The sequence below is a fragment of the Schistocerca serialis genome, chromosome 6, assembly GCF_023864345.2.
Source record: "Schistocerca serialis cubense isolate TAMUIC-IGC-003099 chromosome 6, iqSchSeri2.2, whole genome shotgun sequence".
Taxonomy (NCBI): domain Eukaryota; kingdom Metazoa; phylum Arthropoda; class Insecta; order Orthoptera; family Acrididae; genus Schistocerca; species Schistocerca serialis.
In genome coordinates, this window is record NC_064643.1 from 323,614,693 (window position 1) to 323,641,422 (window position 26,730).

Sequence of the window (26,730 nt, forward strand, 5' to 3'; positions counted from 1 at the left end):
TTCGACCACTGGTGACGGGCAGCTCTATGTGCCACCCGTGTGAAGTCCAATGAACACGGTAGATTTCCGTATTGTTCACTTGGAAACTGATTGGTTGCTACCTGCATTTTGTGATAGTAGTAAATCGCAAATGGTTTTATAAAGGTTGTCACTGACAAGGCGTCACACCCAATTACGGTCCCTATTATTTAGAATATTTCTCGGACCGCTGATCTCCCGCTGTTTTACACAGGTGCCATTGGTATATGATGGGACGCTGGACAGTCTTCATTGCTACATCAAAAAATCAGACAGCTGCACTAACAGTGTGGTAATGGAAACGTCGAAATGCGATAGAACCCTTCTGCCATTCTGTCACATCTCCACATCGACCTCTCTTACTGTGCTAATTCCTTACAACCGTCTGGCACATACACGTCTTATAGCGAGTATTCCGGTTAGAGAGTGCAAAAATTTAACAGGACATAGAGGATGCTCCATGAACCATTTGACCTGGGATCGGAGAAGCCAGCTTAAGGAGACAGTAGGAATAACATCACATTACTGGATATTTTTTTATTTACATTAGTTACAGTTAACTCGAGTACTATCGTTGACACAATGAACGTACCATTTGTACTGTATCTGACAAAACGTGTTGAAACCTAATTTCAAGAGAGACATCGGCGACCAAGATTCTGAGGCACGCTAACAAATATCCCTGTTGTGTTTCGAATCATATCACAGGAAGCTATAATTTGGCCACTAATTCCATATCCGTCTCCACCTGGTTCGCATACACAAGTGAATTTAGATATCCCCATAGAAAATAATCAAGTAGTTTCACGTCAGGTGACCTCATAGGCCATGGAATAAGACCTTCCCTTCCACTCCAGCGACCAGGAAGTACAGCACTGAGATGGCTGTGGACATCCACACTGAAGTGACGCCGCGCACCGTCATGTTGTATTCACATCCTCTCACGAACAGCAAAGGGCATATTCTCCAACAACGCAGCTAGAACTCTTTCCACAAACCTCAAGTAAACGTGGCCATTCAGACGCCCAAGCAGACTTCCTCGTAATCAGGCTCTTCCTCATTGTTTCCTGGTAGGAAATAAAGAATGTAAATTTAAATAAACACCACAGTACGTATAAATTAGTACGCATGTTATAAATAAGTTGTAAAGCTGTAATGCCAGAAAAAGGCAGAAAAGATTATTCTTTATCTCATTAAGCTGGCTTCTAAGACCGCAGGTTCCCTCTCTCAAATTGATCAGTGCAGCAATCTCTATGTCTGGTTACATTTTTAAACGCTCTTACCGAAACACCCTGTATAATTGATGGGGGCCGGGAGAGGGGGGGGGGGGGGGAGGGGAGAATGGAGACGAAAGGGAATGAACTGATTATATCAGTGGAATCGGCAGCGATGAGTGAAAATGGATACCGCACCGGGACTCAAACCCGGGATCTCCTAATTACTAGGCAGTTGGGCTAACCACTACGCAACCCAAACACAGTATTTACAGCAAATGCGCTATCTCACCACGCTACCCGGCCGACTAACATTTCCATCCAGCAGTCCTCTTCCACTGAATCGAACAAAATGACCCCCAGAGCTGATACCACGCATTCATATGATTGATTCGCCTCCACAACCTTCAGTTCGCATACTCATTTCATTCGACCTCCAGCGGTAACTTGAAAAAAGAAAATTAGACGCATGGAGGGCAGAGATGGGGAATGGGGATGTGGTCGTTGTTGTGGTATTCAGTCTTGAGACTGGTATGATGCACCTCTCCAAGGTAATCTATTCTGTGCAAGCTTCTTCTTCTCCCAGTACCTACTGCAACCTACATCCTTTTGAATCTATTTACGGTATTCATCTCTTGGTCTCCCTCTACGATTTTAAACCTCCAAGCTGCCCTCCAGTACTAAATTGATGATCCCTTGATGCCTCAGAATATGTCCTACCAACCGATCCCTTCTTCTAGTCAAGTTGTACCACAAACTCCTCCCCATTTCTATTCTATACCTCCTCATTAGTTATGTGATCTACATATCTAATCTTCAGCATTCTTCTATAGCACCACATTTCGGAAGCTTCTATTCTCTTCTTGTCCAAATTATTTATCGTCCATATTTCACTTCCATACATGGCTACACTTCATACAAATACTTTCAGAGACGACTTCCTGATACTTAAATCTGTACTCGATGTTAACAAATTTCTCTTCTTCCGAAACGCTTTTTTGCCATTGCCAGTCTGCATTTTATATTCTCTCTACTTCTACCATCATCTGTTATTTTGTTCCCCAAATAACAAAACTCCTTTACTACTTTAAGTGTCTCATTTCCTAATCTAATTCCCTCAGCATCACCCGACTTAATTCGACCACATTCCATTATCCTAATCTTGCTTTTGCTGACGTTCATCTTATATCCTGCTTTCAAAACATTGTCCATTCTGTTAACTGCTAACCCAAATCCTTTGCTGTCTCTGACATAATTACAATGTCATCGGCGAACCTCAAAGTTTTTATTTCTTCTCGATGGATTTTAATACCTACTCCGAATTTTTCTTTGGTTTCCTTTACTGCTTGCGCAATATACAGACTGAAGAACATCGGGGAGAGGCTACAACACTGTCTCACTCCCTTCCCCACCACTGCTTTCCTTTCATGTCCCTCGACTCTTATAACTGCCATTTGGTTTCTGTACAAATTGTAAATAGCCTTTCGCTCCCCGTATTTTAGCCCTGCCACCTTGAGAATTTGAAAGAGAGCATTCCAGTCAACATCGTCAAAAACGTTCTCTAAGCCTACAAATGCTAGAAACGTAGGTTTGCCTTTCCTTAATCTATCTTCTAAGATAAGTCGTAGGGTCAGTATTGCCTCACGTGTTCCAATATTTCTACGGAATCCAAACTGATCTTCCCCGATGTCGGCTTGTAACAGTTTTCCATTTGTCTGTAAAGAATTCGCGTTATTATTTTGCAGCCGTGAATTATTAAACTGATAGTTCGGTAATTTTCACTCTGGTAACAACTGCTTTTTTGGGATTGGAATTATATTCTTCTTCAAGTCTAAGGTTATTTCGCCTGTCTCATACATCTTGCTCACCAGATGGTAGAGTTTTCTCAGGACTGGCTCTCCCAAGGCTGTCAGTAGTTCTAATGGAATGTTGTCTACTCCCGGGGCCTTGTTTCGACTCAGGTCCTTACGGGACTCTTTAAGGGAATGGGGATAGGTAGCGCTGTTTGGGAATGTGAGCCGCTCGGGGAGAGCGCAGAGACAGAGCATTTGCTATAAACACTGTGTCAAGCGTGCTGAAGTGGTTAATGGAAAGGCCTCATTATCAGCAGATCCCGGGTTTGAGTTCAACTCCGGCACACATTTTCACCCGTCGCCACCGATTCCACGAAGTCCTTGTGCTTCCGATATCATAAGTTCCTTTGCATCCCTTTCCCTTCTTCCCTGAAGGAAATGACCAATATTCATATAACACACACATAACCTCGCTGCTACGGCTTACTACAGCGGTAGAGAAAAAGTGATCGTCAGGTTACAACTCTCTCTCTCGCGTACAGCGCTCCCAGGCAACCACTGTACTGTTTTAAGTGGGTGACTATATTTTGTCCGGTGAGGATAATGTAGCAGCTTTATAGAAATGAAACGTTTAGGATGAGGTAGATGAATAATAAGAACAAGATTAAACCGGTTTAATAATCACTGGCCTATACAAGCAGAAGTAGTGTACACTATGTCAATAGCAGATTAGAATGGCAATTATAGCTGAAGGTTTGGCTGCCACAGCACTAGTTACAATCTTATTATCAAACTTTGTTAATGTTTCTGTCTTCGTAACCATTTGTAAAACCACTATGTCTTATGTTCCGTGCTTTGTGATGCATCCTTCCTCAAGGAGAGCAAACATCAGTGAAACCTTACGATTATACAGCTCTGGTTCGCTGAAAAAGTTTGTTTCCTTCCGAAATTTCTCCATTTTCTCTGTCCAAGGTTTGTGAAAGAGATCTCGAAATTCTTAGGCGAATTGGGAAGAAGTAAGTTTCAAGGTCCCTGCAGCATTTATTTCTCGTCTTGAAGAAAAAGCGGAGGCAAAGATAAGGATTGAGGAGTAATGCACAACGCGTAATGTCGGCCAGTGGAGGTCTGTAGGCCTGAAGTTCGCCACTGTTCTTTAACGATCGACGTGTTTAACGCAGCGTTCAGATTTATGCTTGGTACGATAGTAAACATGCCCGTAAAGCAGCTCTAACTGAGCCATTCGTATGCTAACAAGAGGCGTCGGCTTGTTTACACGGCCACCGGCCTTTCGTACGATCAGGAACAAATTACAACAACGCCACGCATTTCCGCTTGCCCACAAACTTTGTGCTCGCAGCTTTAAAATAACGGCCGGTGCAGAATATTTCCCAGTCGCGGTTCAGGAACACTCGATGCCGAATACCGGATGCGAGAGTTCAGTGTGGTTTGGAAACTCAATCATCAACCAGCTGCTGTGTACGCGTAACTCACTAACTGTGGTGTGCGTACTGTAAGACCTTCGGTACACACACCATCAGATTATTTGACTTGTCGCTCTAACGAAGTAAGCGAGTGTCAGCAATATGTCTCGTGGTCTTATCGTGGGGTGTTTATCTTCTGCCGTTAGGTAAGACGATAGAAATGCCACTTGCATGCTTAGAGTAGCAGATTGACTGTGACCAACTCTAAACAGAACTTGATTTATTTTCACACACATTTATTAATATAATAACAAGCATAAAAATAACTTAACTTGGTTCCGGATGCTATTTACAATTGACAATCTGAAGTTCCTTTGGTCTTGGTACGTTAATCTTATTCTCACATATCTCTGATACTTGACAAAGTGTCTGTTCATTTATCTTCATGGCTATGTACAGGAATATGATAATCTTATTAGGCGCAGAATGAAACTTGACTATAGACTGGTACAGACTAATGCAGAATAATGGAGACTGGTACAGACTAATGCAGACAAATGCAGACTGACTAATCGGAGGTCTGTACACTCACTGCGCGAGTGTGATCGGCGAGGAGAAAAGGTTCTAAGTTAGCAGCAATCTCATTGGCTGTGAGACATATTAATACGCGGATCGGCGGAAGCAGAATTTGGTCCGTCTCTAAGACAGCACCATCTCGTAGTGCGGAGACGGACGAGCGCTGCGCCTGCGCTGTTGTGCTTAGCGGGGCGCGCTCTAGTGGGAAAGTTGTGTACGCGCTGACTACGCGGAACTATATACACAACACTAACTATCAATACGCTCCATCCAAATGGGTCATGCCAGCTTCGCCCGATAATCACCACAAAGTCAAAAAATTATAACAATTCAGTCATATTTTCCACACAATCGAATGTAATTATTGACTTCAGTTAGGATTCACAAAGTACGCTTTGTTTCTTAAACACCATTTCCAGCGACGTGATACGAGTTTTCCTCCTACCGAGAAAAGCCTACCCATAGAAGCTAATCTACACCAGTAGTTCTGTAAGTTTAAAGTTGTTTTCACTTTGAGAACCGCGTATTTCATAACCAAGTTATATTGCGATTATTTATATTTGTATTTGTAATTTAAAGATTACAAAATTTAAACCATAATGTAGTCAACCATAACTTTCACTCCCAACATGTATGGCGCAGGAATATTAACTGTCGGAGCGCCTGCCCTGACCAGTTCATCTGCAGTTTGACGAGTATTAAAATGCTTCTATTTGTGCATGGGAGATAGTTTGAATTCGTAACTTATGTTCCTATTATCTTATTACCTCAGTTTTCTGTATTTTTAAACATATAATGTCTTGCTAAGAAGCCAAAATGGTTAAGATTTTTCGTGACCTGAGGGCAAGTTCTACACGGTGCCCGAGTAGTCGCTAACGGTTTATGGGGAAACGCTAGTTTCTTATTTCTATTTTACATAGGTTTAAGTGAAAGATGTTGACCACAGAACAACGATTCAGCATTGCAAAGAGAGACGTAATGGACTGCCCTTTGTTGAGGTTCAAGAACGGTTTCGTCAATGCGTACAACCAAAAGGACGTTTGATCAAGACTTTCCAGCAGACTATGAATGTTTGTAATGAGAAACGGTCTGAGTTGTCGTTCAAATCGCAGGAAACTGTGGAGACCCTAGGATTTACTATCGAGCAGAATCCAAAAACAGTCTGGAATCGTGCGACCGCTACGGTCGCAGGTTCGAATCCTGCCTCGTGCATGGATGTGAGTGATGTCCTTAGGTTAGTTAGGTTTAAGTAGTTCGAAGTTCTAGGGGACTGATGATCTTAGAAGTTAAGTCCCATAGTGCTCACAAGGGAACCTCCTCATCGCACTCCCCTCAGATTTAGTTATAATTTGGCACAGTGGATAGGCCTTGAAAAACTGAACACAGATCAATCGAGAAAACAGGAAGAAGTTGTGTGGAACTATGAAAAAATAAGCAAAATATACAAACTGAGTAGTCCATAGGCAACATAGGCAATATAAAGGATTCTGTAAGCACACGAGCGCCGTGGTCCCGTGGTCTGCGTGAGCAGCTGCGGAGCCAGAGGTCCTTCGTTCAAGTCTTCTCTCGAGCGAAAAGTTTACTTTCTTTATTTTTGCAAAGTTATGATCTGTCCGTTCGTTCATTGACGTCTCTGTTCACTGTAACAAGTTTAGTGTCTGTGTTTTGCGACCGCACCGCAAAACCGTGCGATTAGTAGACGAATGGACGTGCCTCTCCAATGGGAACCGAAAACATTTGATCCAGTAAAACACGTCTTATATATTCCATACGACACTGGTGACGGCATGTGCGTCACAACACTGGACTCGCATTCGGGAGGACGACGGTTCGATCCCGTCTCCAGCCATACTGATCTAGGTTTTCCGTAATTTCCCTAAATCGTTTCAGGCAAATGCCGGGATGGTTCCTTTGAAAGGGCACGGCCGATTTCCTTCCCCATCCTTCCCTAACCCGAGCTTGTGCTCCGTCTCTAATGACCTCGTTGTCGACGGGACGTTAAAAAAAATAAAAAAATAAAAAAAAACTAACCTGTGCGTCACATGACAGAAATATGTTGTCGACCCACCAAACTTGCACACTTGGCGAATGGGTAAAAAGATTCTTCTACCTTGCCCGATTTAGGTTTTCTTGTGGATGTGATAATCACTCCCAAAAAAGTGATGAAAACATAAGAGTGTGTCACATAAACTGCAACAAATGAATGCAACAGTTTCACACTCGCACAGTTTCCTCTGTGCTCTCTCAAAACATATGTTTTTAACGTTTTCAAATTTTTTCGTGTGTAGACCGTCAAATCATGTATATGTCCAAGGAAATCTGAACATGTTCTGGAATTTTGGAAAGCGAAGTTGATTATGTTTGAGTGGCTGAACTCTGATAATTATCTGAAAATAAAAATTTTCACTCGATGGAACACTTGAACCAAGGACCTCTCGCTCCGCAGCTGCTCACGCTAACCACGGGACCACGGCGCTCCGGAGCTCGCATCTTTCTAAAAGTTACGTATCTCACACATGGACTACTCAGTTTGTATATTTTGATTATTTTTTCATAGTTACACACAACTTCTTCCTGTTTTCTCGATTGATCTGTGTTCAGTTTTTCAAGGCCTATCCACTGTGCCAACTTATAACTAAATCTGAGGGGGGTGCGATGGGGAGGTTCCCTTGTCAGAGCCATTTTAGAATCCAAAAGCGTCAACACTTCGTCTCAGCAGGGAGCACGCCATCGGAAACCTTGCGCTCCGTACTTGACTCACCAGAATTTTTAGAGGAAACGCCATGTTCAAAAATGTTTCAAATGGCTCTAAGCACTATGGGACTTGACATCTGAGGTCATCAGTGCCCTATACTTAGAACTACTTAAACCTAACTAACCCAAGGACTTCACACATCCAGGCAGGATTCGAACCTGCGAGCGTAGCAGCAGCTCGGTTCCGGACTAAAGCGCCTAGAGCCGCTCGGCCACAGCGGCCGGCTTGGCATGTTCAGTTCTGTACAACAAATAGCGTCATATCAACATCTGATGTAGTACTTGAATGGGAGTCAGCAAATAGGGTAGAATGCTCCAAATTTTGGGTGTACAAATTTATGAAAATTTGAACTAGACGAAACGGTCTAGTCACATCACTGTCACCACGGCCTGTGTTTGATGTCAACGTGCAATAAGAACTCTAAGACGGCAAGTGGCCACACTAGCAGAGGAAGGTATATAAAGTACGTCGAGAGTGACGCGGAAAACAGTACAGGCGTTGTCTTAGTGTGGAAACGCAGAGGTTTACAGGGAATGTTCATTCGCTTTCGGGTCAAGTATGGAAGCGCTTCCGGAACTGCTGTTTACGTGCCGCAACTGTTGAGCAGCTGCCCGCTGAGGTGAAACAACTGACTGCCAACAGGCTCTCCTCAACGAACGTTCAGCTAACGTTGAAGCGTTTGGGCCTCTGTAACAGACGTCTGCTTTATGCACCCATGCTGACTGCTGTTCGTCTGCGGTAGAGACTGGAATCTACATGCCAGTGCAGCAAGTGGACGTCCTCTGAGTGGTGACAGGTGGCCTTTCCAAACCGCGTTCTATAAGTATACGACGTGAAACGCCTGGAAACAAACACCCTGTAGCAATCACCAGAAGGCTCCAGGCTTAAAGAAGGGGCTTCGTGATCTGGGGACTGTTTACGTCACGCACCTTGGGTGATGTCGTCATTCTGGAAGGCACAATGGATCAAAGCAAGTAGATATCTATCCTCGGGGACCATGTCCGGCCCACATGCATTTCGTTTTCCCTCGGCAGGATGGCATCTTTCATCAGGACAATGCAACGAGTCATTTAGCTCGCAGTGTAGTTACATGTTTCGAAGAGAACCAGAATGAGCTTACTGTTATCCCCTGGCCACAAAACTCCCCGGACTTAAATCCCATCGTGATTCTATGAGAACACCTCGATCGTGCTGTACGCGCCATGAGTCCTCATTCGAGACATCTAGCGCAGCTGGCCATGGCACTGGTGTCGTCATGGTTTCACATCCCTGTCTGCACCTTTCAGAATCTTGTGACACTCTTACCGCACATCTCGCAGTGATCCGCGCTGCAAAAACGTGATTATTCAGGCGTCTGACAGGTGGTCACTTTAATGCGATTCTGTCTGTTTTAATTATTCTGGAGTTGACCGTCTGGTTCTAAACTTTCTTTGCTTTTTGCGTTTAATTTGATTGGGTAACCGTTGAGCTTGAACTTAACATATAAATGGATGGACATGGGAAATGAAAGGTTGCAATAAATGTTTCATTTGTGATTAATGTTTTACGTATGAAATATTCTGTTGCAGATTAATAAAAATGAATTTCATTGAAAATTCCCAAAACAATGATTCAAGTTTTACTATTATTCAAGTGCTAACGCTATTTGTGCAAGAATGAAAATATTATTGTCCATCGAACTTAGCAAACATTTTCACGCTGCAGTGGATTTTTGTTTAACTGGATATACCCCGACTAGGTTTGAAGCATAAGACTATCTTTACTAAATGAAAATGTTTTCCTTTTTTCTATTGCTAAGCTCTCACGAAAATTATCCAGTTTTAAATACACTTTACGATACGTTCAGAAATTTACAATAGCTGCAGCTTGCATCCACCTGTGAACGCACAAGATAAAATCTACTATCTCCTTTTTATTCTGCGTCTGGAATGCTGTGAAGAGAAACGTGTTATTATTTTCGTTCACCTCTACCTGTACCCTCTTTAGGATGTGGTCGTTATTGCGATCATATTTTTAAATCTGCCGCTGCTGCAGACTGCTCGCTCGCGGCGCAGCTCAACACCGCTAGCGATATACAATAACATGCTGAAATTTCTTAAATAAAATGGGTCATGTCCGGTGCGAACTTTGCAGTAATTGTGACAAAAAGATTTCACTAGATAACTATATTTTAACAGAAACAATTAAAATCTTTACACACCTTTTACAATCCCAACTACAAATGGCGTCGATCATCGACTTATGAGAAATGAAGACTACGTAAGAGCCTAATGCAACGTCACGGGTTCCTCTCCCATTCAGTCCGTGCAGAAGACATGCGATTCTATTACAACATATTGCCTACTTATATCTTAACTACTTCTTGTACAGTCTTTGTCGTTTTTGATTACATATCGTTTCTTCTGTGGCGGTTTTCACATCCTCCGCCACAGATAGTATTTCACACTCTTTGAATAATCATTTATAATAGCAAAATTCATAATTATATTTTTCCTCCCAAAATTAAGTGTCCTTTTGAAATTCAATTAACAGAAATACATATAAATTATTTGTCACAGTGAGCATTATACATCGAAATGTTCTTTTAACTTGCACTTTGGATGCGTGCTGCCAGAGAACGTTACATCTTATTAATGTGACTGTAAAGTGTGCTACTGAGCTTCAGCTATTTTTGCTCTTCGTATAATTGCTTGTCTTGGAAACAAACGAGTCTGCCTCCTGACATAGTTTCCTTATTTCCTTTGAGTAATGTCTGACGGAATATTTTTCTGGAGTAAGTCACCATTTAGAAAAAAAAAATACTGATTGCATGAAAGCGAGCACTAAGAGTGGCACATGGTTTCATGGGTTGTCGTCATGTAGGTGACCCTTCAAACACTTAGGCTTTTAACTGTTTCTTCATAAGTAACCCATCAAAATTCGAGAGGAACAGCGGTGGTCATACCTACAAAAATAGAGTAAAAGTTAACTTTATAACACATTATTAAAGCTGCCAATAGAGCAGAAATGAGTTCAATATGTAGGACAAAAAATTTGCCCAGTAAATTCAAACGCTGATAGGTAGCAAAATAAGTTTTATACATAATGGACTACTACTTCTGTTCCACTGACAAATTTCTATTTAAAAATTGGTAGCCTGAGAAAGGAAATAAAGGGTAAAGAAAACAAAATAAGTTATTCCTTTTTTTAAGTGCATTTGTATGGGTACGAAAAGAAAACTAATGTGTTCATTAATGTTAGCACTAATCAAGTGCACATATCCTGTAAACTGACTCATTGCACATTACATCGATAAAAGGATCATTAAAATGTCTATCGAACATGTAACTAGTTGAGTAAATAGCTAACTGAAGACAGATGCTTATCACATCTAGGTTCTCCATCATCCTGAACCTGAGGACTATGCACCACACATGGCTATGTGCCACGAATTAATTGTAGCAGTAAATAATGAAAATTTGTGGGTGCACGTTCTGTTCAGTGATGAGACTATGTTACTTAGCTGTGACCTCGTCGGTCGGCACAACAGAAGAATATGTGCTGATCAATAACCATGTCGCCATAGAGCTCAAATGTAGCACTCCAAAGGTAAATGTGTTGTTGGACCTCCAACAGCACTTTTACTGTCCAGTATTTTTTCGACCTGAAGCAACAGTCACATCAACATCGTACCTGGACGTGCTTGAGCAAATGCTGCAAGTCCAATTGTTTTCCGACGACATTCTGGATTCGGTGATGTTCCAATAGAATGCCACCCCATCTCATTTTGCGCACATTGTGCGTAATTAGCTCATCGAGGCTGAATTGGACGACACTCACCACGGTTTTGGACAGGACGCTCGTCTGATCTAACGGACTCCTTTCATGAGGTTAGAAGAAGGTCAGAGTTGGCCGTAATATTGATGTTTCATTGATAGCAAAATCGACTTTCAATCACATAGTGATCATCTTCAGTGCTGGAAGTTGTAAACTTCACATAGCGATCAGTAAATAAAAAACAAAAAAATCACAAATACACCTGGGTATAAACCAACTGTTGGAAAGAACATACCTGTGGTGTACAAATTAAACTCATAGCCACTGGTATCAGGTTATTATTAGTAACCAAAGCTAAGAAATGATCACAGTAACTGAAGCCGCTGTTTACATTCACCTATACAGCAGACTTTGGTGTGGCAGGATCTAGGAACGCCCTCTATGTGGAGTTTGTCACGTGAAGACTTAATATTTCAAATTTAAAACTGTACATTAAAAACGCATAGCAAAATAGAAAGGGGGAAATGAACATCTTGCCAACATACGTTGGCGTGTTATTTTCAAACAACTTAAAAAACATGTAATAATAAAAATGAACAGGTAAAATTATATGGTGTCAGATTACAGGACTAGTAAAGAAGAAAAATATACAAAAACATGACATCAAATATAAAAGAATTTGTTATAGCACAGTAACCGCCATCTGCCGTAGGAAGTCAGAGATACAAAGTTTTTCATTTACGTAAAATATTACATTGAAAGCAAGAAGTCAAATACATAAATAGTGGTAATTATACAATGTGTGTCACGATATAGTAGGTCAAAATGCCATGAAACACATTACGTGTTATAAAATTTTTTTAGGATGCAGACTAACTATTTTATCGTATTTAACGACGTGATGATACACAATCTCATTCGTCCCGTTGGGACATGTGAACACTTTATAAATATATGTGTGTGGTGCAATTCCTGGTGGAATGACTGGAAATGATCGGCCCTCCGTTTAATAGGCACTGCTCATGCATGGTTGTTTACACTTTTGGGCGGGTTTAGTTACATCTCTGAACAGTCAAATGGACTGTGTCTGTGATACAATACCCCCCAGTCAACGTCTATCTTCAGAAGTTCTGGGAAACGAGATGATGCAAAAACTTTTTTGGTGTGTGTGTCATTTCAAAAGTAATAATTGTTAATACATTAATTCCACGGTGGAACTAGACAGTCAGTGCCTCAATGGAAAAAAGTTTGCTGTTGTCAAGGGAACCTTGATGTACCCAAGAGTGAAACTCTTCTTCTGAAGCAAATCGATCACCACGAATGTGTTTCTTCTGGGATCTAAAAATTTTGAAAGTGGATGGGAAGAGATCGGGACTGTATGGGAAACGTGTAAGGGCTTCCCAGCGAAACTTTTTTGGCGTAGTCGAAACAATTTTGGCAACACGTGGGCCAGCCGATATATGTCATACCCAACGTTTCTTTGGTACCATATTTTCCACTTTTGTTGCGTACTGGTTGCTGCAAAGCTATTACGGCTATAGCCAATATCCTCTGGATACATTAGTCAAGCTCCTGCAGTTTACTTTTAAAGCTGTCTGTGGTAAACCACTAACTGTTATACCCGTTTTCCTATGACCAGGCGTCCGTTTAACATTGGCTGAATACTTGCATTTCTGGATGCATTATTTCGCACAGTGGTGTTACCTACTAATACGTTACTGTCGTGCTCAGTTATTCTCGGAATTTAACTGGCGTTATACAAGGCGTGCTAAATAATATTTATATACCTTGTATCTGGTTAGACTTTTTCAAGACAAATATAATTTGTGAATAATATATAAGTCGAAACGAGGAGACACTGAGTGTAACTCAAAATATACCTTACACAAACTGCACGTAAGACTGACGGATTATGTTTTTCAACAACAAAAGAAAGCTGAGGAACGGACAAAAATACTGTTTCCATAGTCTTAAAGACATAGATTACTATAACTAAATCCAAAATTGTTGCCACAGCAACTCCTCGCGTGAATAGTGAATTTAATAACATTATAACGTGACGTATAACAGAAATAATTGCGAGTGATCTTACGACATAATCTGATATGTCTGATGCCAAGAAAAACACATATAGAATAAGATTCAGAAAATCAAGTAAAGGATTATATATTTACTACATGGAAAGTAACAAGAGCAAATCAATTGACTCTAATGGTAAGAAATCAGAAAACTTTTTTTCAGAAATTTTGCTTCTTTCAGGGGATTATAAACAACCTGTAATCGGTAGCCTTGGAACTCGGCTTGTAAAAACAAGAGTGTTTACCTGACGCAACGTCGGAGTATTTTCTTTCTCGCTAAAGCAACGATCCTGTAGCTCGTTAGACGCCTCTTGCCCTGTTTCAAGTTTCGTTCCGAAGTTTTCAAGTATCGGCGGCGATTCGATAATTCCGTTTCGTGGAGCAAAAACGCCTTCTTATTAGCTTCCCTTCCATCTAGGGGGACAAGAAACGAAGTAGTGAGAGGACAACGAAAAATCTGAACAGTAGGGAGGAATGACATAATTATCAACGTAAAATTATAATACCGGTGTGTAACGGTGGATAACGGCTATTTTCCGGTTGTTATTTGGTCTCGGTTTTTATTCTTAAATGATTACCGAGTATAAAATCAAATTATCTACCTGCCATAAGAGTGGTGCTAAAATTTCTTGTTTTTAAACAGAAATTCTTTTAAAAACGAGTTGGGTAGGAAGTTCTGTGGCTTCCGAAATATTGGTATCGACTTTGAATGATATTGTTTCTAAAGCAAGGAGTCAACTTACAGAGTATTGATGCAAAGATCGGACAGTAAATATTGGTAACTATTGTTACGTAATTGTTCCTCGTAAATGTTTATTTTGCCTATTTCCTAAATATTTCATTTGATTTTTTTAAAGACTATATTTGCTTTCCTGTAAAAAATCAATTGTGTTCAAATTTCCATTAAACTGGAAAGATATATATTTGCAATAAAAAAAGTACAAAATAATGACAGAAAAAGAACGCAACAAATTTCACACAAAAGCTTATTATTTTTCTGTCATTTCTATAAAACAGTATGAGAGAAAGGTAGTTATGGCAACTTTAATACATTAAAAACTTTGCAGTTCATTCATATATAACAATAAATATAGAACGGGGCTGACCCACCGCCTGTATCTACGTCTCCATCTGGTTGTAGCCCTTGGAGATGGACAGTTTAACGCGAAAAACAGAGTTCTCCAACACAAGTTTTCACCGTTTAGCGCTGATCATGCGTAATGGTACGATTCTCGATCACAACATCATCTCTGTGCTGAGATTTGAAAAATTAGAATCAGTGGGAAAATACTGGAGCATTTTTTGTAGTATTCAGCTCCTCATTACTCTTCCAGAAAAGCAGCGAACGGTGGACGGTGTAAGTTTTCTTTTATTGACTTATTGTATTTGACGTTTTGATTCTATGTGTCCTGAAACGTAAAATGGGAAAGCCGAAGAAGGTCTTGGAATTTTTCAATTTCCGTTCATTGTCTACATTAAAAACCGTAAATCGGTTATTTCAGAAATCACTGTTTCTTTCCGCGATAACAACCATCCCTACGGCTCATTTCTATATCAGAGTTCATTTAATTGGAGAAGTTTTACCACAAATCAAGCCAAATTTTGTGATGTATCATCTTGATTCAGTACCATAAGAGAACAATTCTTCCATTACTTCCCGTACCGTGCTTGAGTGATAAGTTGGAGGAAAGCTGCTGCATTCAGATTACTTAGTGCGTGACTGCTGTAGACTGCATTGTCAAAAGTGATAACAATCCTGCTGGTTGCGTGACTCTGAGGACGACTTCAGTGTCATTCATATGCGAGCACTATAACGCTGCAGTCTCTAATAAGGATCAAATTGCTGTCGCTTTTTCAACAGCCAGGTCTAATGTCAGTGAAAGGGTACTGTCAAAGCGCGCCTCGTTCCGAAATATTCGTGAAAAACGACCAAAAAATTAAAAACAATATTTTTGCTCTATAGAAAAGAGAATTTCATACCGATTAGAAGAATGTGCAGTTTATGGTCATTTTCCGTTTGCTGGTAAATTTAATTTCAACGTAATGTTACACACGTTCAGGGCCCCTCTGTCATGTCAAAGCGCGTCAGAATATGTCATATATTCTTCTTCTTCTTCGTTCACTTACTTTTTTTGACTTGTTTGATATGGATCGTTAACATAGGTGTGTTATTGAAGGCCACCAGAAACTAAGTGCAGGCGTATCTAGAAGTCTGTGGCTTCGCTGCCCCAAATATCTTATGATATATTCGTTTACTTCCTGCCTTAGGAATTTGAAACAATTGCTCTTCGCAGTTATTGCTACAGTCGCAACACTCACTGCTGTGAAAATTGTTACCATGACAGTTGGGTCGAAACTACACTCCAAGCGGCGAGAAAGCAGTAGTAAGATCGAAGTTCGTGTTTAATTATTTTTCTAGTTAATTAGCGAAATAGTTACTACATTTTTAGCATTACAAGCGTTAGTAAACCATCAAGAGACATGAATGATCACGAAATGCATGTAAAAATAGCCGAATCTCCATGATTCAGTGACATAAGCTACAACTTAATGATGAAGAAATACTTTCGAATGTATGTATAATTGCAGCCTACTTCGCTGAAAACAAGAGACTGTAAAAACATACTTCATGCATGAGAAGTGTAATGTGTCGACAGAAGCGCCGACACAGCGTTATTTTGAGGGGGCCGATATGCACGCTATAAGCTCACGCAGAATATCGTGACGTCTGAAACAGGACGCTCAATGAATGCTATAAAGAAAAGTACGTTGCTTTTGGGATACTTAACTTTAATCCATCCTTGTTGTATACATCGTTCTTGTTGAGACATGTTCTAGACGATAATTATCAATTGCTATGTAAGGCTAATGGCGCCTTGCTAGGTCGTAGCCATGGACTTAGCTGAAGGCTATTCTAACTATCTGCTCGGCTAACGAGCGATGCTTCGTCAGTGTAGTCGCTAGCAATGTCGTCCGTACAACTGGGGCGAGTGCTATTCCGTATCTCGAGACCTGCCTTGTGGTGGCGCTCGGTCTGCGATCACACAGTGGCGACACGCGGGTCCGACATGTACTAATGGACCGCGGCCGATTTAAAGCTACCACCTAGCAAGTGTGGTGTCTGGCGGTGACACCACAAGAAGAATGTATTTCTTTTGTTTTCTGTTATTATTACGGCAGGAACTTTCCTTCCTAAGCAATAACTTTGTAGGGTGTCTCAGGTTTCGCATAGTCTAAAACTTTGCTCGACTTTCTGCTACATAAATACCTTTTGTAAATGTGATTACTTTTGCTGCAAAAGCGAATGTGTTGGAGATTCTTGCAGTTTGTCGCTCAGATGCAGCAATAATTGTGGAACTGGTTTCTTCTGTGTTGGAAAACAGTTTGTTGCTTTTGAACTTTTATTATCACGTCTATGTGGTTTTTCCTGCAGCTGTAGTTATGGTATCTTATCTGGGCCTTACGTAATCTAGGCATTGCATTTCAAACGCGTTTCGTATGTTCCATATTCACTGATTTGATGTAGATGTAGATGTACGACGCTTGTCTGCAAGAAGGTCAGGTATTGAGCAGTTCACTAGCAATTTTTTGGTTCTCAAAGAACACGACATTCACCAGTAAATATCTGTAGTTTACAAGAAATTCGTAAATAAACTGTGGTAATGTAGCAGTTCACGCTACCTAGGGCCGTTAGGAAACCTAAAAAAAAAAGACATATATTGTGAGTTCTGCCTGTTGATGCTGCAATTTATTGTACTACAGACGCTTCCGTTTGTTGAAAGCATTCTACAGACGAATATAAACAATTGCAATTTGTTTTCGCTTTCACAAAATCTCTCCTTACTCAATAGTATATTTTCCTGTCCGGCGGGCGCGCTGCAGTCGCAGTGTATAACAAAAAAGACGGACTGTTGCGACTGTCATGTTAGACTGTGTTACTGCCACCACATTCTAACACATATTGTCGCGACGCTCTTTGGTTCAAAAATTGATATCGTTTGACAGCTTGAGCTACACTAGTGCTACACGCGGTGAGAAAGGAGACACTCACATGCGTTGTAAGAATAATGTTTGTTTTAATTATTTTTCTACTTAATTAAATTGTTTTTGCGTTCCATGGATTAGTAGATCGCCATCAAGACATGAAATAAATTTAAGAAAGCCGTATCTCGCTGATTTAGTGAAAAATGGTTCAGATGGCTCTGAGCACTGTGGGACTTAACTTCTGAGGTCATCAGTCCCCTAGAACTTAGAACTACTTAACCCTAACTCACCTAAGGACATCACACACGTCCATGCCCGTGGTAGGATTCGAACCTGCGACCGTAACGGTCACTCAGTTCCTGACTGTAGCGCCTAGAACCGCTCGGCCACCAAGGCCGGCATTTAGTGACACAAGGTACAAATTATTCATGAAGATATACGTTCAAATATGTGCATAACTTCAGCAAGAGAATATAAACACATATTTCATGCCTGAGCAGCATATATCTGTATTTCTGTTGTGGTTTGTCCTAATCATGGTAGGCATTTTCCTTAACGCGTAAAAATTTTGGATAGAGTCTGATGATTCGGATATTCTTCCACTTCACTCGACTTTCAAACACGCAGATATGTTTTTAAATGCAATTAATTTTGTTTCGAAGGCGAATGTGTTGAAGATTATTCCCGATTGTGGCTCAGATGTAGCAACAATTGTGGAACACGTTTGTACTATGCTGGGAAACAGTTTTATTACTTTTGACCTTTTATTACGTCGTCTATGTAGCTTTCCCTTCCGCTACAGGTGGGGTGGCTTATTTGACCCGTTAAAAATGTAGGTATTACTTTCAATGTGTTTTCTACGTCCTACATTCACTGATTTAGCTGGAAACGTAGCGATCAAATCTTCGCATTACTGAGTAGATACACGATATCTTTATTAAAAAGTTCAGGTCGTTTGGCGTTTACTAGCAATTTTTTGTTCTTAAATGAAACAAACGTTCTTCTGTAAATATCTGTATGTTAAAAGAGCATCGTAAAAAAAGGTCCCTATAAGGTACCGATCCATATCGCTCAGTGACCTCAGGTAACTAAAGAAAGACAAATGTGGTGTTAGTTTTTAGTTATTGACGATTTTTATGCCAGGACATACGCTCGCTACTGTAAAAACCGTGTTACAGATTCTCAACAACTTTCCGAAAGTTCTAAAATAGGATGAGGATGTGTGTGGTGGTAAAGGTAAATTCTTAAATACATTTCCGTAGTTAAATCAAGTTTGTATTTTTTGAGAGATCAGCAGTAGAAGAGGAAAATGGAGGCACAAGATACTTCCCTGAACGTTGTCTGTGGTCTTATTGTCTTTAAAAGCTGGGCAGTCAATGGTATCAAAGAAAATTGTACCAGAAATAATACTCAGTTTTTTAATCTTATATAAAAATTGTTGTCAACATCACAATGTAATAGGTACCTAACTGATTTTCTCGAAGTTGCTTCCACTAATAACCCTAATTGTTTGTATAAATTTTAAGCTTCCTCTGCCTTCTACACTGAGGCGCCAAAGAGACCGTTATAGGCAAGCGCATTCAAATGAAGAGATGTGTAAACAAGTAGAACACGGAGCTCCGGTCGGCAACGCCTATATAAGACAAGTGTCTTACGCAGTTGTTAGATCGGTTACTGCTCGTACAATGGCAGGTTATGAAGATTTAAATGAGTTTGTGCGTGGTGTTTTAGTCGGCACACGAACGATGGACACAGCATCTCCGTGGCAGCAATGAAGTGAGGATTTTCCCCTGCGTCCATTTCAAGAGTGTACCGTGAACATCAGGAATTCGGTAAAACATCAAATCTCCAACATCGGTGCGGCCGGGAAAAGATCCTGTAAGAACTGGACTAACAGCAAGCGAGTAATGAGTGGCTGGGCAAATATCTGTTAGATACATTACGTATGTAGATTGTGCACAGTTGGGAATGTGGGTCTTACGGGAAGCGTGCAAGCGATAAAAGTACCTGGAGTCACGCTATTCATCTGTGTCCTCGGTGGCTCAGCTTGGTAGAGCGTCTGCCATGTAAGCAGGAGATCCCGGGTTAGAGTCCCGGTCGGGGCACACATTTTCAGCCATCCCCATCGAGGAATATCAGCGACACATGTCGGGAGCTGAGGGTTTCAAATAATTACCATTTATCCTAGAGAAGCTGCATGGTCATCAATGGTATCTGTTCTTTCGAGAACAGCTACTATCTTCATATATATACTTCACAGATTAGTCGAGTCCACGCCACGTTGTGCTGCGGCAATTCTACGTCCTCGTGGGGGCCCTAGGCGATATTATGCAGGTGTATCACTTTCTTTGGCTCTTCAGTGTACATCAATAATATTGAGAGCGGGGAAGAGAAAGCTAAAAACCGACCCAGTTCAGGGATATGTCCTCTTCGTAATTTGCCAGCTGATGGAAAATGCGTCGTGGGAACTGTTCGTCCATCAACAACACGTCAGAGACGAGGGTTAGCACTTCCTGCGGATGATCCTGGTTCTCATGCTGGAAGACGTGCCTTTTGTGTTTTGTGGTGCCAAGGGTAATGTGGCTGCTCCATGATGGTGTCCCAGCGAACTGATCTCCTGAGTATGGAGCTGTAACACTTATATGACACACAGAACACAGAACATGCATTCGTATGTGTGGTTCAATCAATGACACCTATACTGTCGGAGATCTTTTAGCTCCAACTTTAAGTGCTTGTGCTTCGCACGTATTCTTCTGCCTATCCTCTTAGGGATTATTTGCTGGAATTTTTACCCCTTTAGCAAAACCATCACATATTGACTACATTATAAATCTGCATGTTGAAGAACAAAACAACGTACTTGGAAAGAACTGAGAAAATACACAAAACCAAAGATTTCTGGAGCTGGATACCTCTTGAGTGATACAGTAGGGGAGTGTGGGACACTTTCAACCAGCACAGCGACAGTAGTTAAACACATTTTCTTATTCCATTTTTAAATAATGGCCCCCACTTTTTATTTGCTGCAGCCTTTCTCTGGAATTACAAACAATTGTTCGGAAAATTCTGATTTTATCCAACGTATTCTTCAAGGTACAACATGGTCATGTAGCTATGAACTAATGTTGTATTGAAGTTTAAGAAAGCTGTTAACAAGAAAATCTTGCCAATGCCGAATTTAGTTGTCCAAATGTTATACAGGGCGGCGCAAGTAACAGTAGCCCTCGAAAGTATAAAGCAAATACAATGAAATTACAGAAATGAAGAGCTGAAATCGACTTACTATTTATTTACAATAAAAATAGAGTGAAAAATACGTTTATAGAAGGTGCTAAAAGTGATCCACTGCAACCAGAGGGGTGCATCGGACCTGCGCGGTCCAACCGGGACCGCAACCTTAACTGCCGGGTGAGACTCGACTCGCGCTGAGCGGTCAGCTGGTCCAGCCGCACCGAGGCCCACCAGGACCCGAATCTGACGGCCTATTCTTTATCGTTCGTACCAATCGGTGCAATAGGTTAACCTCAGTAGTGGCGTCATCTTCGGTTCTTTATCCAAAGTTCCTATTCAGTAAGCTTCTGAGACCTGTTACCGATCGATCCGCCAGCCGATTGTTTGACAGATGAACGGAGAGGTTTTGGATTTCGATATGGCCCTCTCGTTCGATTTTGTGTGGTTTATTTACACCTAGAAGTTCATATTTTAAACCAGCTGAGCGATTTTAGCTTCGGATTTAATGATTTTGTTACTGAAGAATCACCAGGACACGTCCGGGTGGAAACTGAGTTCATAATAGACTATTTTTCTATGTTAGAATTATGGTTTGTATTGTTGTTACTGTGAAGGATTATAACATAAAAAAACAGTTTTGTCAATATTCTCACAAAATAACTGTTATTTTTACGTAATTAAGAGTTTAAAAGATCTTTCAATTTCAAAAGGTTGGCTCTGCTTACATATATTACATGTGTTGGCTGAAATTACTAATGACTTCGCTGTGCGGAGTGGCCGCGCTGTTTGAGGCGTCATGTCACGGACTGTGTGCCCCCTCCAGCTGGAGGTTCGAGTCCTCCCTCAGGCATACGTGTGTGTGTTGTTCTTAGTCTAAGTTAGTTTAAGTAGTGTGTAAGTCTAGAGACGAATGACCTGAGCAGTTTGGTCCCTTAGGAATTCACACACATTTGAACATCTGTACTAGTGACTCCGCGTACTTTTTTCCGCAAATGGTTTACTTATTAACTGTCGAAATGCATTAAAAACTTTTAAGAAACAATGGAAAGGAGTTTTGTGAAGACTGATACAGCAAACCTTCCAAAATTTCATGCATTTACGGCTTACGCCCGCATCATTCGGCCACAAAGTGAGCCTGCGTCTTTCTGGAATGTTATATGTAATACAGGGCTGAAAGATTGCGCGTTGTAGGAGCGAAGTTGGTAAAGCAGTCAAAGTTAAGCATTTTTCTGAAATATTCGTTGTTATTTACACGTAAGAGCGAGCTTTTTCAGTAACGATTACCTTCGGTTTCTTGACTTCCATATGTTTAAGAAATGAAAGGTGAAACTGCTGTGCATAAAACAACTAACAGTGATATTTATAATTTTCACCATAATTCACCATATTTTTCTGAATACGTAGCGATTTCCCAGAGTGTGGTCAGACAGGAATCTAAGAGCTCAACTTAAATTACGGCAAATGAAACTTGCAGCAACTCTTTACACTCTAGCTTGTCACAAGCATTTACGTGCGGTCGAATCCTTAACAACAGTAGACAAAGATAAAAGATTCCCGCCACAATATTTTCGGAGTATACCACCATATATGAAACATTTTGATTCATCAGACGCGTGTTATAAACTACAACAAATTTCTATAACTGCACTCGCCACAAGCTCTCGAAAAGTTTTTTTTTTTTTTTAATTTTGTTTTTATGAATCAAATCATTGATGTATCATACAGGGAAGTAGGCTACTTCATCATTTGGATCTCTAGTAGCGAATTACAACCACATTCTAAACTTATTCTTATTTTTTGACACTGTCTTAAAAAAATTTTCAGGTTCGTGGAGATGTGTTCCGTCTATGCAAGTAATTAAAGGCAGGTTGTTTATTGCTAAATGCGTTTCGTTTCTTTTATTTGTGCAGCACCTTCACGAATGAAAGAAGCGAAACGCATGTGGCAATAAACAACCTGCCCTTAACTAGTTGCAAAGACGGAACACATCTCCACGAAACGGAAAAATTTCCTTCGAAAACAAGACCGTTCGGTGCTTTCCGAATGGCGGAAAGAGACACAACAGGGCCCCTGCCCGGGCGCCAGTACGGCTGGCTGGCCACGTCGTCATGTCGCACGTCCGTCATGTACCACACTGTTGCCGATGCAAAACGAAAACTGTTGCCCTTTTGCGAGTTTTTTTTTATTTCGCACAGAATTTACCGACACAGTACTTTACCTTCCCTTTATATTAAAATAACTGATAGTTGTAACGTCAGCAACAACATGCTTGTATTGTATTATATTGTATGGAACTGGGGACCTAGAAACGACGGGGGGATTCGTACCCGCCGTAACCCTCGGTGGTTTACAACCCCACAAAAGGCTATAGCAGTCCTCTCACCCCGTCGTCGCCCCACACTGAACCCAGGTTTATTGTCCGGTTCGGTCCCCAGTGGAGAACGTCTCACACCAGAGTGTAGCCCCAATGTTTTCATGGTAGAGTAATTATGGTGTACGCGTACGTGGAGAAAGTGTTTGTGCAGCAACCGCCGACATAGTGTAACTGAGCCGCGATAAAGGGAACCAGCCCGCATTCGCCTAGGGAGATGGGAAACAGCAGTAGAAACCATCCACAGACTGGCGGCACGCAAGTCCGCGACACTAATCCACCGATTGGATTCGTGCCGGGGACCGGCACGCCTTCCCGCCCGGAAAGCAGTGCGTTATACCGCGCAGCTGACATGGCGGGCAACAACATGGTTACTTAAATCTGCACCGTTGCTCGTAATTATTAAATCAACTTAATGTTAGGTGCATGTGGAAAATCTCTGAAGCTTACGATGCTGTGAAAGTAGTCAATTTCATTAATGGTCATCTTACTAATTAGCGAATTTTTGTAATAACAACATAACAATTTAAAAGTTTTTATTGACCTAAGTATTTGCAAGTTTTTATTGACTAACAGGGAAGCAAGGTGTTATATTTCAACACAACTATTCTCATATTGTATGACGTTAACGTTTTCTCACCAGGTACACCTTTCCCTAGCCAAAATATGGCTTCCGATTGTAGCTTATTTGACAGAAATTTTACTCAAAAATCGACAGTCAAAATTTATTACTTCACAGACCAAATACAAACCTGTGTAATGTGCAACACCATGTGAATCGTTCATTAAATGCCTTGCAGTTCGGGGAAATCAGTCTGAATTCCTGTCAAACTGAGTGCTTCGATATCCGTTACGATTTCCTATAGGAATTCATCTTACTTTGGACGAAAATGTCAAGAATAAAATTAAGGTACATTTGAACGGATTTGGAAACATTTCAATCACTACCTCTCTGCTCTGTCTAGTACTAACAACTGGATTCTCAATCGCTAGGATGGGACAATAATTTTGGGATCCACATGATGAGTAAATTGAATCGATCAGCTACTCGAAACTTCCAGTGACTAAGTCCCGGGAAATAAATCATTGTCACCGGTAAGTTTCTGTTTAAGCTTTAGCGGTAACATGTTTATTACATGTCTCGTTCACATATCTGCCGAAAAGGCTTTTCCTTCTTCCACGTATATAAAAAATAAATCCAGAAACAAATTTCACATCGGAAGTAATCTGGAGCTAGCTTTGTCTTATGTGGTTCCTGATTTCAAAGCCGGTCGCTGCGGCAAAGCGGTTCTAGGCGCGTCAGTGTGGAACCGCGAGCCTGCTACGGTCACCGGTTTGAATCCTGCCTTGGGCATGGATGTGTGTGATGTCCTTAAATTAGTTAGGTTTAAGTAGTTTCTAAGTCTAGAATACTGATGACTTCAGATGTTAAGTCCCTTAGTGCTTAGAGCTATTTTAACCATCTGATTTCAAAGTTATGTGACATGTAAGGTAGGCGGATTCTCCTCAACCAATTCAAAGGACAGGTTGAGCCAGTGAGTTCCATAACGAAAATTTTTAGATTAACAGAAAAGTGTAAATTAGTTAAATGTTGCATACTAGAGCTACCCATTGTGCAAAAGCTTCATCAGCCCTTTTGATGAGGTACAGGAGAAATGTAAAGCATTATAAAAGCATTATGGTTACTAAATCATTTGCTTTGATTTCTGTTACTTCCATGTCCCAGTAAGGACATTTTTGTGTTCCATCCACCATTTTACATTACGCGTTATTTTTCTTCGTAAAGGCTCAAGAACGCCCTGTTCCTAGCATATCAGGCCTTCACAATTCATTAAGGCGTGCGGATGATTCAGAAGGCTATTCCGCATTCCTCAGGTATGTGGCGCCTTCCCAGCGCTGCCTGTTTCGCAGTTGCACCGAGCCTTGTTGACTCCCGTGTACCCAACGAGCTGCGTGCCTCGACAGTGCATCGCGGCTCGCGCACTCCTTTGCCGGTACACTTGAGCTCGACTACACGCGGTGCGGGTAACACGATGGAGTGGTAGCCGTAGCCGGGCTCGGGAGGGTAAATGCGCGATGCACGGCTCTGCCTGCAACGTCAAGATGGCAATGATGACGATGTTCGCTTTGTGGGGTGCTCAACTGCACGCTAATCAGCGCCCATACAAGTTCCTAACGTTTACACAGTCCAATTTTTACACAATCCAATCTAGCCACTGTCACGAATGATGATGATGAAATGGTGAGCACGACACAAACAGTCCCTGGGCAGAGAAAATCCCCAACTGGGCTGGGTATCGAAGCCCGCACCCCGTGATCCAGAGGCAGTAACGCTAGCCACTAGACTTGCAACATCAATGCACAGCCCGCATCTCGTGGTCGTGCGGTAACGTTCTCGCTTCCCACGCCCGGGTTCCCGGGTTCGATTCCCGGCGGGGTCAGGGATTTTCTCTGCCTCGTGATGGCTGGGTGTTGTGTGCTGTCCTTAGGTTAGTTAGGTTTAAGTATTTCTAAGTTCTAGGGGACTGATGACCATAGATGTTAAGTCCCATAGTGCTCAGAGCCATTTGAACCAACCATCATTGCACAGCTGTGCACATCAAAGCATATTCAGATATACCCGGCGTAAGGTTCGGATATCGATAACGGCACCTGTACATATGATGTTGCCTTTCAGTTCCTTATTGTATGAGGATTTGTTTCATAGACGTTGCTCTTCAAGTATCCCCACAGGAAAAAATGTTCAATAATGTGTGAAATCTTATGGGACTTAACTGCTAAGGTCATTAGTCCCTAAGTTTACACACTACTTAACTTAAATTATCCTAACGACAAACACACACACCCATGCCCGAGGGAGGACTCGAACCTCCACCGGGACCAGGCGCACAGTCCATGACTGCAGCGCCTGAGACCGCTCGGTTAATCCCACGCGGCTCTCATGTTGTTATATCTTGCGAACGTGGAGGTCATAAATATTCGCTGACAGTTCGTCCCTCAGTGAGGATACCACGAACTCGTTCCAGGGATACTTAGACGTGTGTCATATTGCCCCATCTTGCTGGAAGAAGCAGTGTTGTCTTTCACATTCAGCGAGATGAGCACAAAACGCATAAAAATTTACAAATCTGCAACCGTGTTGACGGTACTATAAAAAAATATGAGTTCAGTAATGCGCGTTCCTGTTACATCCCACCACACGCCGATTTTTTCACCATTGACTGGTTGCAGGCACACATTGTTAAGGTTCTCCGTTGCCCAGTACTTCGTGTTCTGTGAATTCACATGATCGGGAAGGTGAAACCATGCTTCATCACGCAAAATGTAATGGAAAGGGTCTAAAAAACCAATGTTATTGATGTTTAAAAGGCACACGCAGTAATCTGCACGTTCCTGACTGTCATAATCCCAAAATTGCTGCACATCCGTCACACGATATGGCTTCGTATTAAGACTTTTCAATATCCGCTAGCAACCCCTCCCACTTACATGCACCTGTTAGGTCAATTTACGTGTAGACTCCTTCATGC

At 41.4% G+C, this 26,730-nt stretch overlaps 1 non-coding gene across 1 annotated transcript; it reads left to right on the forward strand.

The window, feature by feature from the left end:
- Positions 1–19,626: 19,626 nt before the first annotated feature.
- On the forward strand, positions 19,627–19,700 carry Trnat-ugu (transfer RNA threonine (anticodon UGU)). The gene has a single exon. It is a non-coding gene; the product is annotated as a tRNA-Thr (tRNA).
- Positions 19,701–26,730: the final 7,030 nt, after the last annotated feature.